At 39.8% G+C, this 13,341-nt stretch overlaps 1 long non-coding RNA gene across 1 annotated transcript; it reads right to left on the bottom strand.

The window, feature by feature from the left end:
• Nucleotides 1-11,794: 11,794 nt before the first annotated feature.
• Nucleotides 11,795-12,878, bottom strand: LOC143073544 (uncharacterized). Its single transcript, XR_012977523.1, has 2 exons — nucleotides 12,694-12,878; nucleotides 11,795-12,080 (listed from the first exon to the last, which is right to left on the bottom strand). It is a non-coding gene; the product is annotated as an uncharacterized LOC143073544 (long non-coding RNA).
• Nucleotides 12,879-13,341: the final 463 nt, after the last annotated feature.

The raw sequence follows: 13,341 nt of genomic DNA, 5'->3' as shown, positions 1-13,341 counted from the left end.
TCTAATTTCGCCTTTTCTTTTTTTCTAGCAGGGCGCGACGCAGATTGAGGATTTGAGGTATGTTTTCTGTTAAGACCTTTGTGTATGTCTAATGTTTCTTTTCTTTTTTTCTGGCAGGGCGCGTCGCAGATTGGAGATTTTCAGGTATGTTTTCTGTTAAGACCTTTGTGTATGTCTAATTTTGCCTTTACTTTTTTTCTAGCAGGGCGCGACGCAGATTGAGGATTCCCAGGTATGTTTTCTGTTAAGACCTTTGTGTATGTCTAATTTTGCCTTTTCTTTTTTTCTAGCAGGGCTTGATGCAGATTGAGGATTCCCAGGTATGTTTTCTGTTAAGACCTTTGTGTATGTCTAATTATGTCTTTTCTTTTTTTCTTGCAGGGCGCGTCGCAGATTGGAGATTTTCAGGTATGTTTTTTCTTAAGACCTTTGTGTATGTCTAATTTCGCCTTTTTTTTTTTCTAGCAGGGTGGACGCAGATTGAGGATTCCCAGGTATGTTTTCTGTTAAGACCTTTGTGTATGTCTAATTTTGCCTTTACTTTTTTTCTAGCAGTGCGCGACGCAGATTGAGGATTCCCAGGTATGTTTTCTGTTTAGACCTTTGTGTATGTTTAATGTCTTTTTTTTTTTTTTTTTTGGCAGGGCGCGACGCAGATTGGAGATTTTCAGGTATGTTTTCTGTTAAGACCTTTGTGTATGTCTAATTTCGCCTTTTCTTTCTTTCTAGCAGGGCGCGACGCAGATTGAGGATTCCCAGGTATGTTTTCTGTTAAGACCTTTGTGTATGTTTAATGTTGTCTTTTCTTTTTTTTTGGCAGGGCGCAACGCAGATTGAGGATTTTCAGGTATGTTTTCTGTTAAGACCTTTGTGTATGTCTAATTTCGCCTTTTCTTTCTTTCTAGCAGGGCGCGACGCAGATTGAGGATTCCCAGGTATGTTTTCTGTTAAGACCTTTGTGTATGTCTAATTTCGCCTTTTCTTTTTTTCTAGCAGGGCGCGACGCAAATTGAGGATTTTCAGGTATGTTTTCTGTTAAGACCTTTGTGTATGTCTAATTTCGCCTTTTTTTTTTCTAGCAGGGCGCGACGCAGATTGAGGATTTTGAGATATGTTTTCTGTTAAGACCTTTGTGTATGTCTAATTTCGCCTTTTCTTTTTTTCTAGCAGGGCGCGACGCAGATTGAGGATTCCCAGGTATGTTTTCTGTTAAGACCTTTGTGTATGTCTAATGTTGTCTTTTCTTTTTTTCTGGCAGGGCGCGTCGCAGATTGGAGATTTTCAGGTATGTTTTCTGTTAAGACCTTTGTGTATGTCTAATTTCGCCTTTTCTTTTTTTCTAGCAGGGTGCGACGCAGATTGAGGATTCCTAGGTATGTTTTCTGTTAAGACCTTTGTGTATGTCTAATTTCGCCTTTTTTTTTTTCTAGCAGGGTGGATGCAGATTGAGGATTCCCAGGTATGTTTTCTGTTAAGACCTTTGTGTATGTCTAATTTCGCCTTTTCTTTTTACTAGCAGGGCGCGATGCAGATTGAGGATTCCCAGGTATGTTTTCTGTTATGACCTTTGTGTATGTCTAATTTCGCCTTTTCTTTTTTTCGAGCAGGGCGCGACGCAGATTGAGGATTCCCAGGTATGTTTTCTGTTATGACCTTTGTGTATGTCTAATGTTGTCTTTTCTTTTTTTTTGGCAGGGCGCGACGCAGATTGGAGATTTTCAGGTATGTTTTCTGTTAAGACCTTTGTGTATGTCTAATTTCGCCTTTTCTTTCTTTCTAGCAGGGCGCGACGCAGATTGAGGATTCCCAGGTATGTTTTCTGTTAAGACCTTTGTGTATGTCTAATTTCGCCTTTTCTTTTTTTCTAGCAGGGCGCGACGCAGATTGAGGATTTTGAGATATGTTTTCTGTTAAGACCTTTGTGTATGTCTAATTTCGCCTTTTCTTTTTTTCTAGCAGGGCGCGACGCAGATTGAGGATTCCTAGGTATGTTTTCTGTTAAGACCTTTGTGTAAGTCTAATTTCGCCTTTTTTTTTCTAGCAGGGTGGATGCAGATTGAGGATTCCCAGGTATGTTTTCTGTTAAGACCTTTGTGTATGTCTAATTTCGCCTTTTCTTTTTACTAGCAGGGCGCGACGCAGATTGAGGATTCCCAGGTATGTTTTCTGTTAAGACCTTTGTGTATGTCTAATGTTGTCTTTTCTTTTTTTCTGGCAGGGCGCGTCGCAGATTGAGGATTTTCAGGTATGTTTTCTGTTAAGACCTTTGTGTATGTCTAATTTCGCCTTTTCTTTTTTTCGAGCAGGGCGCGACGCAGATTGAGGATTCCCAGGTATGTTTTCTGTTATGACCTTTGTGTATGTCTAATGTTGTCTTTTCTTTTTTTTTGGCAGGGCGCGACGCAGATTGGAGATTTTCAGGTATGTTTTCTGTTAAGACCTTTGTGTATGTCTAATTTCGCCTTTTCTTTCTTTCTAGCAGGGCGCGACGCAGATTGAGGATTCCCAGGTATGTTTTCTGTTAAGACCTTTGTGTATGTTTAATGTTGTCTTTTCTTTTTTTTTGGCAGGGCGCGACGCAGATTGAGGATTTTCAGGTATGTTTTCTGTTAAGACCTTTGTGTATGTCTAATTTCGCCTTTTCTTTCTTTCTAGCAGGGCGCGACGCAGATTCAGGATTCCCAGGTATGTTTTCTGTTAAGACCTTTGTGTATGTCTAATTTTGCCTTTTCTTTTTTTCTAGCAGGGCGCGACGCAGATTGAGGATTTTCAGGTATGTTTTCTGTTAAGACCTTTGTGTATGTCTAATTTTGCCTTTTCTTTTTTTCTAGCAGGGCGCGACGCAGATTGAGGATTTTGAGGTATGTTTTCTGTTAAGACCTTTGTGTATGTCTAATGTTTCTTTTCTTTATTTCTGGCAGGGCGCGTCGCAGATTGGAGATTTTCAGGTATGTTTTCTGTTAAGACCTTTGTGTATGTCTAATTTTGCCTTTACTTTTTTTCTAGCAGGGCGCGACGCAGATTGAGGATTCCCAGGTATGTTTTCTGTTAAGACCTTTGTGTATGTCTAATTTTGCCTTTTCTTTTTTTCTAGCAGGGCGCGACGCAGATTGAGGATTTTCAGGTATGTTTTCTGTTAAGACCTTTGTGTATGTCTAATTTCGGCTTTTCTTTTTTTCTAGCAGGGCGCGACGCAGATTGAGGATTTTGAGGTATGTTTTCTGTTAAGACCTTTGTGTATGTCTAATGTTTCTTTTCTTTATTTCTGGCAGGGCGCGTCGCAGATTGGAGATTTTCAGGTATGTTTTCTGTTAAGACCTTTGTGTATGTCTAATTTTGCCTTTACTTTTTTTCTAGCAGGGCGCGACGCAGATTGAGGATTCCCAGGTATGTTTTCTGTTAAGACCTTTGTGTATGTCTAATTTTGCCATTTCTTTTTTTCTAGCAGGACTTGATGCAGATTGAGGATTCCCAGGTATGTTTTCTGTTAAGACCTTTGTGTATGTCTAATTATGTCTTTTTTTTTTTTTTTTTGGCAGGGAGCGACGCAGATTGGAGATTTTCAGGTATGTTTTCTGTTAAGACCTTTGTGTATGTCTAATTTCGCCTTTTCTTTCTTTCTAGCAGGGCGCGACGCAGATTGAGGATTCCCAGGTATGTTTTCTGTTAAGACCTTTGTGTATGTTTAATGTTGTCTTTTCTTTTTTTTTTGGCAGGGCGCAACGCAGATTGAGGATTTTCAGGTATGTTTTCTGTTAAGACCTTTGTGTATGTCTAATTTCGCCTTTTCTTTCTTTCTAGCAGGGCGCGACGCAGATTGAGGATTCCCAGGTATGTTTTCTGTTAAGACCTTTGTGTATGTCTAATTTCGCCTTTTCTTTTTTTCTAGCAGGGCGCGACGCAAATTGAGGATTTTCAGGTATGTTTTCTGTTAAGACCTTTGTGTATGTCTAATTTCGCCTTTTTTTTCTAGCAGGGCGCGACGCAGATTGAGGATTTTGAGATATGTTTTCTGTTAAGACCTTTGTGTATGTCTAATTTCGCCTTTTCTTTTTTTCTAGCAGGGCACGACGCAGATTGAGGATTCCCAGGTATGTTTTCTGTTAAGACCTTTGTGTATGTCTAATGTTGTCTTTTCTTTTTTTCTGGCAGGGCGCGTCGCAGATTGGAGATTTTCAGGTATGTTTTCTGTTAAGACCTTTGTGTATGTCTAATTTCGCCTTTTCTTTTTTTCTAGCAGGGTGCGACGCAGATTGAGGATTCCTAGGTATATTTTCTGTTAAGACCTTTGTGTATGTCTAATTTCGCCTTTTTTTTTTTCTAGCAGGGTGGATGCAGATTGAGGATTCCCAGGTATGTTTTCTGTTAAGACCTTTGTGTATGTCTAATTTCGCCTTTTCTTTTTACTAGCAGGGCGCGACGCAGATTGAGGATTCCCAGGTATGTTTTCTGTTAAGACCTTTGTGTATGTCTAATGTTGTCTTTTCTTTTTTTTTGGCAGGGCGCGTTGCAGATTGAGGATTTTCAGGTATGTTTTCTGTTAAGACCTTTGTGTATGTCTAATTTCGCCTTTTCTTTTTTTCGAGCAGGGCGCGACGCAGATTGAGGATTCCCAGGTATGTTTTCTGTTATGACCTTTGTGTATGTCTAATGTTGTCTTTTCTTTTTTTTTGGCAGGGCGCGACGCAGATTGGAGATTTTCAGGTATGTTTTCTGTTAAGACCTTTGTGTATGTCTAATTTCGCCTTTTCTTTCTTTCTAGCAGGGCGCGACGCAGATTGAGGATTCCCAGGTATGTTTTCTGTTAAGACCTTTGTGTATGTTTAATGTTGTCTTTTCTTTTTTTTTGGCAGGGCGCGACGCAGATTGAGGATTTTCAGGTATGTTTTCTGTTAAGACCTTTGTGTATGTCTAATTTCGCCTTTTCTTTTTTTCGAGCAGGGCGCGACGCAGATTGAGGATTCCCAGGTATGTTTTCTGTTATGACCTTTGTGTATGTCTAATGTTGTCTTTTCTTTTTTTTTGGCAGGGCGCGACGCAGATTGGAGATTTTCAGGTATGTTTTCTGTTAAGACCTTTGTGTATGTCTAATTTCGCCTTTTCTTTGTTTCTAGCAGGGCGCGACGCAGATTGAGGATTCCCAGGTATGTTTTCTGTTAAGACCTTTGTGTATGTTTAATGTTGTCTTTTCTTTTTTTTTGGCAGGGCGCGACGCAGATTGAGGATTTTCAGGTATGTTTTCTGTTAAGACCTTTGTGTATGTCTAATTTCGCCTTTTCTTTCTTTCTAGCAGGGCGCGACGCAGATTGAGGATTCCCAGGTATGTTTTCTGTTAAGACCTTTGTGTATGTCTAATTTTGCCTTTTCTTTTTTTCTAGCAGGGCGCGACGCAGATTGAGGATTTTCAGGTATGTTTTCTGTTAAGACCTTTGTGTATGTCTAATTTCGCCTTTTCTTTTTTTCTAGCAGGGCGCGACGCAGATTGAGGATTTTGAGGTATGTTTTCTGTTAAGACCTTTGTGTATGTCTAATGTTTCTTTTCTTTATTTCTGGCAGGGCGCGTCGCAGATTGGAGATTTTCAGGTATGTTTTCTGTTAAGACCTTTGTGTATGTCTAATTTTGCCTTTACTTTTTTTCTAGCAGGGCGCGATGCAGATTGAGGATTCCCAGGTATGTTTTCTGTTAAGACCTTTGTGTATGTCTAATTTTGCCTTTTCTTTTTTTCTAGCAGGGCGCGACGCAGATTGAGGATTTTGAGATATGTTTTCTGTTAAGACCTTTGTGTATGTCTAATTTCGCCTTTTCTTTTTTTCTAGCAGGGCACGACGCAGATTGAGGATTCCCAGGTATGTTTTCTGTTAAGACCTTTGTGTATGTCTAATGTTGTCTTTTCTTTTTTTCTGGCAGGGCGCGTCGCAGATTGGAGATTTTCAGGTATGTTTTCTGTTAAGACCTTTGTGTATGTCTAATTTCGCCTTTTCTTTTTTTCTAGCAGGGTGCGACGCAGATTGAGGATTTTCAGGTATGTTTTCTGTTAAGACCTTTGTGTATGTCTAATTTCGCCTTTTTTTTTTCTAGCAGGGTGGATGCAGATTGAGGATTCCCAGGTATGTTTTCTGTTAAGACCTTTGTGTATGTCTAATTTCGCCTTTTCTTTTTACTAGCAGGGCGCGACGCAGATTGAGGATTCCCAGGTATGTTTTCTGTTAAGACCTTTGTGTATGTCTAATGTTGTCTTTTCTTTTTTTCTGGCAGGGCGCGACGCAGATTGAGGATTTTCAGGTATGTTTTCTGTTAAGACCTTTGTGTATGTCTAATTTCGCCTTTTCTTTTTTTCGAGCAGGGCGCGACGCAGATTGAGGATTCCCAGGTATGTTTTCTGTTATGACCTTTGTGTATGTCTAATGTTGTCTTTTCTTTTTTTTTGGCAGGGCGTGACGCAGATTGGAGATTTTCAGGTATGTTTTCTGTTAAGACCTTTGTGTATGTCTAATTTCGCCTTTTCTTTCTTTCTAGCAGGGCGCGACGCAGATTGAGGATTCCCAGGTATGTTTTCTGTTAAGACCTTTGTGTATGTTTAATGTTGTCTTTTCTTTTTTTTTGGCAGGGCGCGACGCAGATTGAGGATTTTCAGGTATGTTTTCTGTTAAGACCTTTGTGTATGTCTAGTTTCGCCTTTTCTTTCTTTCTAGCAGAGCGCGACGCAGATTGAGAATTCCCAGGTATGTTTTCTGTTAAGACCTTTGTGTATGTCTAATTTTGCCTTTTCTTTTTTTCTAGCAGGGCGCGACGCAGATTGAGGATTTTCAGGTATGTTTTCTGTTAAGACCTCTGTGTATGTCTAATTTCGGCTTTTCTTTTTTTCTAGCAGGGCGCGACGCAGATTGAGGATTTTAAGGTATGTTTTCTGTTAAGACCTTTGTGTATGTCTAATTTCGGCTTTTCTTTTTTTCTAGCAGGGCGCGACGCAGATTGAGGATTTTAAGGTATGTTTTCTGTTAAGACCTTTGTGTATGTCTAATGTTTCTTTTCTTTATTTCTGGCAGGGCGCGTCGCAGATTGGAGATTTTCAGGTATGTTTTCTGTTAAGACCTTTGTGTATGTCTAATTTTGCCTTTACTTTTTTTCTAGCAGGGCGCGACGCAGATTGAGGATTCCCAGGTATGTTTTCTGTTAAGACCTTTGTGTATGTCTAATTTTGCCTTTTCTTTTTTTCTAGCAGGGCTTGATGCAGATTGAGGATTCCCAGGTATGTTTTCTGTTAAGACCTTTGTGTATGTCTAATTATGTCTTTTCTTTTTTTCTTGCAGGGCGCGTTGCAGATTGGAGATTTTCAGGTATGTTTTCTGTTAAGACCTTTGTGTATGTCTAATTTCGCCTTTTCTTCTTTTCGAGCACGGCGTGACGCAGATTGAGGATTTTCAGGTAAGTTTTCTGTTAAGACCTTTGTGTATCTCTAATGTTGTCTTTTTTTTTTCTGGCAGGGCGCGTCGCAGATTGGAGATTTTCAGGTATGTTTTCTGTTAAGACCTTTGTGTATGTCTAATTTCGCCTTTTCTTTTTATCTAGCAGGGTGCGACGCAGATTGAGGATTCCCAGGTATGTTTTCTGTTAAGACCTTCGTGTATGTCTAATTTCGCCTTTTCTTTTTTTTTAGCAGGGCGCGACGCAGATTGAGAATTCCCAGGTATGTTTTCTGTTAAGACCTTTGTGTATGTTTAATGTTGTCTTTTTTTTTTCTGGAAGGGCGCGTCGCAGATTGGAGATTTTCAGGTATGTTTTTTGTTAAGACCTTTGTGTATGTCTAATTTGGCCTTTTCTTTTTTTCGAGCAGGGCGCGACGCAGATTCAGGATTCACAGGTATGTTTTCTGTTAAAACCTTTGTGTATGTTTAATGTTGTCTTTTCTTTTTTTCTGGCAGGGCGCGACGCAGATTGGAGATTTTCAGGTATGTTTTCTGTTAAGACCTTTGTGTATGTCTAATTTCGACTTTTCTTTCTTTCTAGCAGGGCGCGACGCAGATTGAGGATTCCCAGGTATGTTTTCTGTTAAGACCTTTGTGTATGTCTAATTTCGCCTTTTCTTTTTTTCTAGCAGGGCGCGACGCAGATTGAGGATTTTCAGGTATGTTTTCTGTTAAGGCCTTTGTGTATGTCTTATTTCGCTTTTTCTTTTTTTCTAGCAGGGCGCGACGCAGATTGAGGATTTTCAGGTATGTTTTCTGTTAAGACCTTTGTGTATGTTTAATGTTTCTTTTCTTTTTTTCTGGCAGGGCGCGTCGCAGATTGGAGATTTTCAGGTATGTTTTCTGTTAAGACCTTTGTGTATGTCTAATTTCGCCTTTACTTTTTTTCTAACAGGGCGCGACGCAGATTGAGGATTCCCAGGTATGTTTTCTGTTAAGACCTTTGTGTATGTCTAATTTCGCCTTTTCTTTTTTTCTAGCAGGGCGCGACGCAGATTGAGGCTTTTCAGGTATGTTTTCTTTTAAGGCCTTTGTGTATGTCTTATTTTGCCTTTTCTTTTTTTCTAGCAGGGCGCGACGCAGATTGAGGATTTTCAGGTATGTTTTCTGTTAAGACCTTTGTGTATGTCTGATTTCGCCTTTTCTTTTTTTCTAGCAGGGCACGACGCAGATTGAGGATTCCCAGGTATGTTTTCTGTTAAGACCTTTTTGTATGTTTAATGTTGTCTTTTTTTTTTTTTTGGGAGGGCGCGACGCAGATTGGAGATTTTCAGGTATGTTTTCTGTTAAAACCTTTGTGTATGTCTAATTTCGTCTTTTCTTTCTTTCTAGCAGGGCGCGACGCAGATTGAGGATTCCCAGGTATGTTTTCTGTTAAGACCTTTGTAAATGTTTAATGTTGTCTTTTCTTTTTTTTTGGCAGGGCGCAACACAGATTGAGGATTTTCAGGTATGTTTTCTGTTAAGACCTTTGTGTATGTCTAATTTCGCCTTTTCTTTCTTTCTAGCAGGGCGCGACGCAGATTGAGGATTCCCAGGTATGTTTTCTGTTAAGACCTTTGTGTATGTCTAATTTCGCCTTTTCTTTTTTTCTAGCAGGGCGCGACGCAAATTGAGGATTTTCAGGTATGTTTTCTGTTAAGACCTTTGTGTATGTCTAATGTTTCTTTTCTTTTTTTCTGGCAGGGCGCGGCGCAGATTGAGGATTTTCAGGTGTTTTCTGTTAAGACCTTTGTGTATGTCTAATGTTGTCTTTTCTTTTTTTCTAGCAGGGCGCGACGCAGATTGAGGATTTTCAGGTATGTTTTCTGTTAAGTCCTTTGTGTATGTCGAATTTCGCCTTTTCTTTTTTTGTAGCAGGGCGCGACGCAGATTGAGGATTTTCAGGTATGTTTTCTGTTAAGACCTTTGTGTATGTCTAATTATGTCTTTTCTTTTTTTCTTGCAGGGCGCGTCGCAGATTGGAGATTTTCAGGTATGTTTTCTGTTAAGACCTTTGTGTATGTCTAATTTCGCCTTTTTTTTTTTCTAGCAGGGTGGACGCAGATTGAGGATTCCCTAGTATGTTTTCTGTTAAGACCTTTGTGTATGTCTAATTTCGCCTTTTCTTTTTACTAGCAGGGCGCGACGCAGATTGAGCATTCCCAGGTATGTTTTCTGTTAAGACCTTTGTGTATGTCTAATTATGTCTTTTCTTTTTTTCTTGCAGGGCGCGTCGCAGATTGGAGATTTTCAGGTATGTTTTCTGTTAAAACCTTTGTGTATGTCTAATTTCGCCTTTTCTATTTTTCTAGCAGGGCGCGACGCAGATTGAGGATTTTGAGGTATGTTTTCTGTTAAGACCTTTGTGTATGTCTAATGTTTCTTTTCTTTTTTTCTGGCAGGGCGCGTCGCAGATTGGAGATTTTCAGGTATGTTTTCTGTTAAGACCTTTGTGTATGTCTAATTTTGCCTTTACTTTTTTTCTAGCAGGGCGCGACGCAGATTGAGGATTCCCAGGTATGTTTTCTGTTAAGACCTTTGTGTATGTCTAATTTTGCCTTTTCTTTTTTTCTAGCAGGGCTTGATGCAGATTGAGGATTCCCAGGTATGTTTTCTGTTAAGACCTTTGTGTATGTCTAATTATGTCTTTTCTTTTTTTCTTGCAGGGCACGTCGCAGATTGGAGATTTTCAGGTATGTTTTCTGTTAAGACCTTTGTGTATGTCTAATTTCGCCTTTTTTTTTTTCTAGCAGGGTGGACGCAGATTGAGGATTCCCAGGTATGTTTTCTGTTAAGACCTTTGTGTATGTCTAATTTCGCCTTTTCTTTTTACTAGCAGGGCGCGACGCAGATTGAGGATTCCCAGGTATGTTTTCTGTTAAGACCTTTGTGTATGTCTAATTTCGCCTTTTTTTTTTCTAGCAGGGTGGACGCAGATTGAGGATTCCCAGGTATGTTTTCTGTTATGACCTTTGTGTATGTCTAATGTTGTCTTTTCTTTTTTTTTGGCAGGGCGCGACGCAGATTGGAGATTTTCAGGAATGTTTTCTGTTAAGACCTTTGTGTATGTCTAATTTCGCCTTTTCTTTCTTTCTAGCAGGGCGCGACGCAGATTGAGGATTCCCAGGTATGTTTTCTGTTAAGACCTTTGTTTATGTTTAATGTTGTCTTTTCTTTTTTTTTGGCAGGGCGCAACACAGATTGAGGATTTTCAGGTATGTTTTCTGTTAAGACCTTTGTGTATGTCTAATTTCGCCTTTTCTTTCTTTCTAGCAGGGCGCGACGCAGATTGAGGATTCCCAGGTATGTTTTCTGTTAAGACCTTTGTGTATGTCTAATTTTGCCTTTTCTTTTTTTCTAGCAGGGCGCGACGCAAATTGAGGATTTTCAGGTATGTTTTCTGTTAAGACCTTTGTGTATGTCTAATGTTTCTTTTCTTTTTTTCTGGCAGGGCGCGGCGCAGATTGAGGATTTTCAGGTGTTTTCTGTTAAGACCTTTGTGTATGTCTAATTTTGCCTTTACTTTTTTTCTAGCAGGGCGCGACGCAGATTGAGGATTCCCAGGTATGTTTTCTGTTAAGGCCTTTGTGTATGTCTAATTTTGCCTTTTCTTTTTTTCTAGCAGGGCGCGGCGCAGATTGAGGATTTTCAGGTGTTTTCTGTTAAGACCTTTGTGTATGTCTAATGTTGTCTTTTCTTTTTTTCTGGCAGGGCGCGTCGCAGATTGAGGATTTTCAGGTATGTTTTCTGTTAAGACCTTTGTGTATGTCTAATTTCGCCTTTTCTTTTTTTCTAGCAGGGCGCGACGCAGATTGAGGATTTTGAGGTATGTTTTCTGTTAAGACCTTTGTGTATGTCTAATGTTTCTTTTCTTTTTTTCTGGCAGGGCGCGTCGCAGATTGGAGATTTTCAGGTATGTTTTCTGTTAAGACCTTTGTGTATGTCTAATTTTGCCTTTACTTTTTTTCTAGCAGGGCGCGACGCAGATTGAGGATTCCCAGGTATGTTTTCTGTTAAGACCTTTGTGGATGTCTAATTTTGCCTTTTCTTTTTTTCTAGCAGGGCTTGATGCAGATTGAGGATTCCCAGGTATGTTTTCTGTTAAGACCTTTGTGTATGTCTAATTATGTCTTTTCTTTTTTTCTTGCAGGGCGCGTCGCAGATTGGAGATTTTCAGGTATGTTTTCTGTTAAGACCTTTGTGTATGTCTAATTTCGCCTTTTTTTTCTAGCAGGGTGGACGCAGACTGAGGATTCCCAGGTATGTTTTCTGTTAAGACCTTTGTGTATGTCTAATTTCGCCTTTTCTTTCTTTCTAGCAGGGCGCGACGCAGATTGAGGATTCCCAGGTATGTTTTCTGTTAAGACCTTTGTGTATGTCTAATGTTGTCTTTTCTTTTTTTCTGGCAGGGCGCGTCGCAGATTGAGGATTTTCAGGTATGTTTTCTGTTAAGACCTTTGTGTATGTCTAATTTCGCCTTTTCTTTCTTTCTAGCAGGGCGCGACGCAGATTGAGGATTCCCAGGTATGTTTTCTGTTAAGACCTTTGTGTATGTCTAATGTTGTCTTTTCTTTTTTTCTGGCAGGGCGCGTCGCAGATTGAGGATTTTCAGGTATGTTTTCTGTTAAGACCTTTGTGTATGTCTAATTTCGCCTTTTCTTTTTTTCTAGCAGGGCGCGACGCAGATTGAGGATTTTGAGGTATGTTTTCTGTTAAGACCTTTGTGTATGTCTAATGTTTCTTTTCTTTTTTTCTGGCAGGGCGCGTCGCAGATTGGAGATTTTCAGGTATGTTTTCTGTTAAGACCTTTGTGTATGTCTAATTTTGCCTTTACTTTTTTTCTAGCAGGGCGCGACGCAGATTGAGGATTCCCAGGTATGTTTTCTGTTAAGACCTTTGTGTATGTCTAATTTCGCCTTTTCCTTTTTTTCTAGCAGGGCTTGATGCAGATTGAGGATTCCCAGGTATGTTTTCTGTTAAGACCTTTGTGTATGTCTAATTATGTCTTTTCTTTTTTTCTTGCAGGGCGCGTCGCAGATTGGAGATTTTCAGGTATGTTTTCTGTTAAGACCTTTGTGTATGTCTAATTTCGCCTTTTTTTTTTTCTAGCAGGGAGGACGCAGATTGAGGATTCCCAGGTATGTTTTCTGTTAAGACCTTTGTGTATGTCTAATTTCGCCTTTTCTTTTTACTAGCAAGGCGCGACGCAGATTGAGGATTCCCAGGTATGTTTTCTGTTAAGACCTTTGTGTATGTCTAATGTTGTCTTTTCTTTTTTTCTGGCAGGGCGCGTCGCAGATTGAGGATTTTCAGGTATGTTTTCTGTTAAGACCTTTGTGTATGTCTAATTTCGCCTTTTCTTTTTTTCGAGCAGGGCGCGACGCAGATTGAGGATTCCCAGGTATGTTTTCTGTTATGACCTTTGTGTATGTCTAATGTTGTCTTTTCTTATTTTTTGGCAGGGCGCGACGCAGATTGGAGATTTTCAGGTATGTTTTCTGTTAAGACCTTTGTGTATGTCTAATTTCGCCTTTTCTTTCTTTCTAGCAGGGCGCGACGCAGATTGAGGATTCCCAGGTATGTTTTCTGTTAAGACCTTTGTGTATGTCTAATTTTGCCTTTACTTTTTTTCTAGCAGGGCGCGACGCAGATTGAGGATTTTCAGGTATGTTTTCTGTTAAGACCTTTGTGTATGTCTAATTTCGGCTTTTCTTTTTTTCTAGCAGGGCGCGACGCAGATTGAGGATTTTGAGGTATGTTTTCTGTTAAGACCTTTGTGTATGTCTAATGTTTCTTTTCTTTTTTTCTGGCAGGGCGCGTCGCAGATTGGAGATTTTCAGGTATGTTTTCTGTTAAGACCTTTGTGTATGTCTAATTTTGCCTTTACTTTTT

Source organism: Mytilus galloprovincialis, chromosome 4 (assembly GCF_965363235.1).
Source record: "Mytilus galloprovincialis chromosome 4, xbMytGall1.hap1.1, whole genome shotgun sequence".
Taxonomy (NCBI): Eukaryota; Metazoa; Mollusca; class Bivalvia; order Mytilida; family Mytilidae; genus Mytilus; species Mytilus galloprovincialis.
The sequence above is the reverse complement of the archived record's forward strand: the minus strand, read 5'-3'. Positions and strand labels throughout refer to the sequence as shown.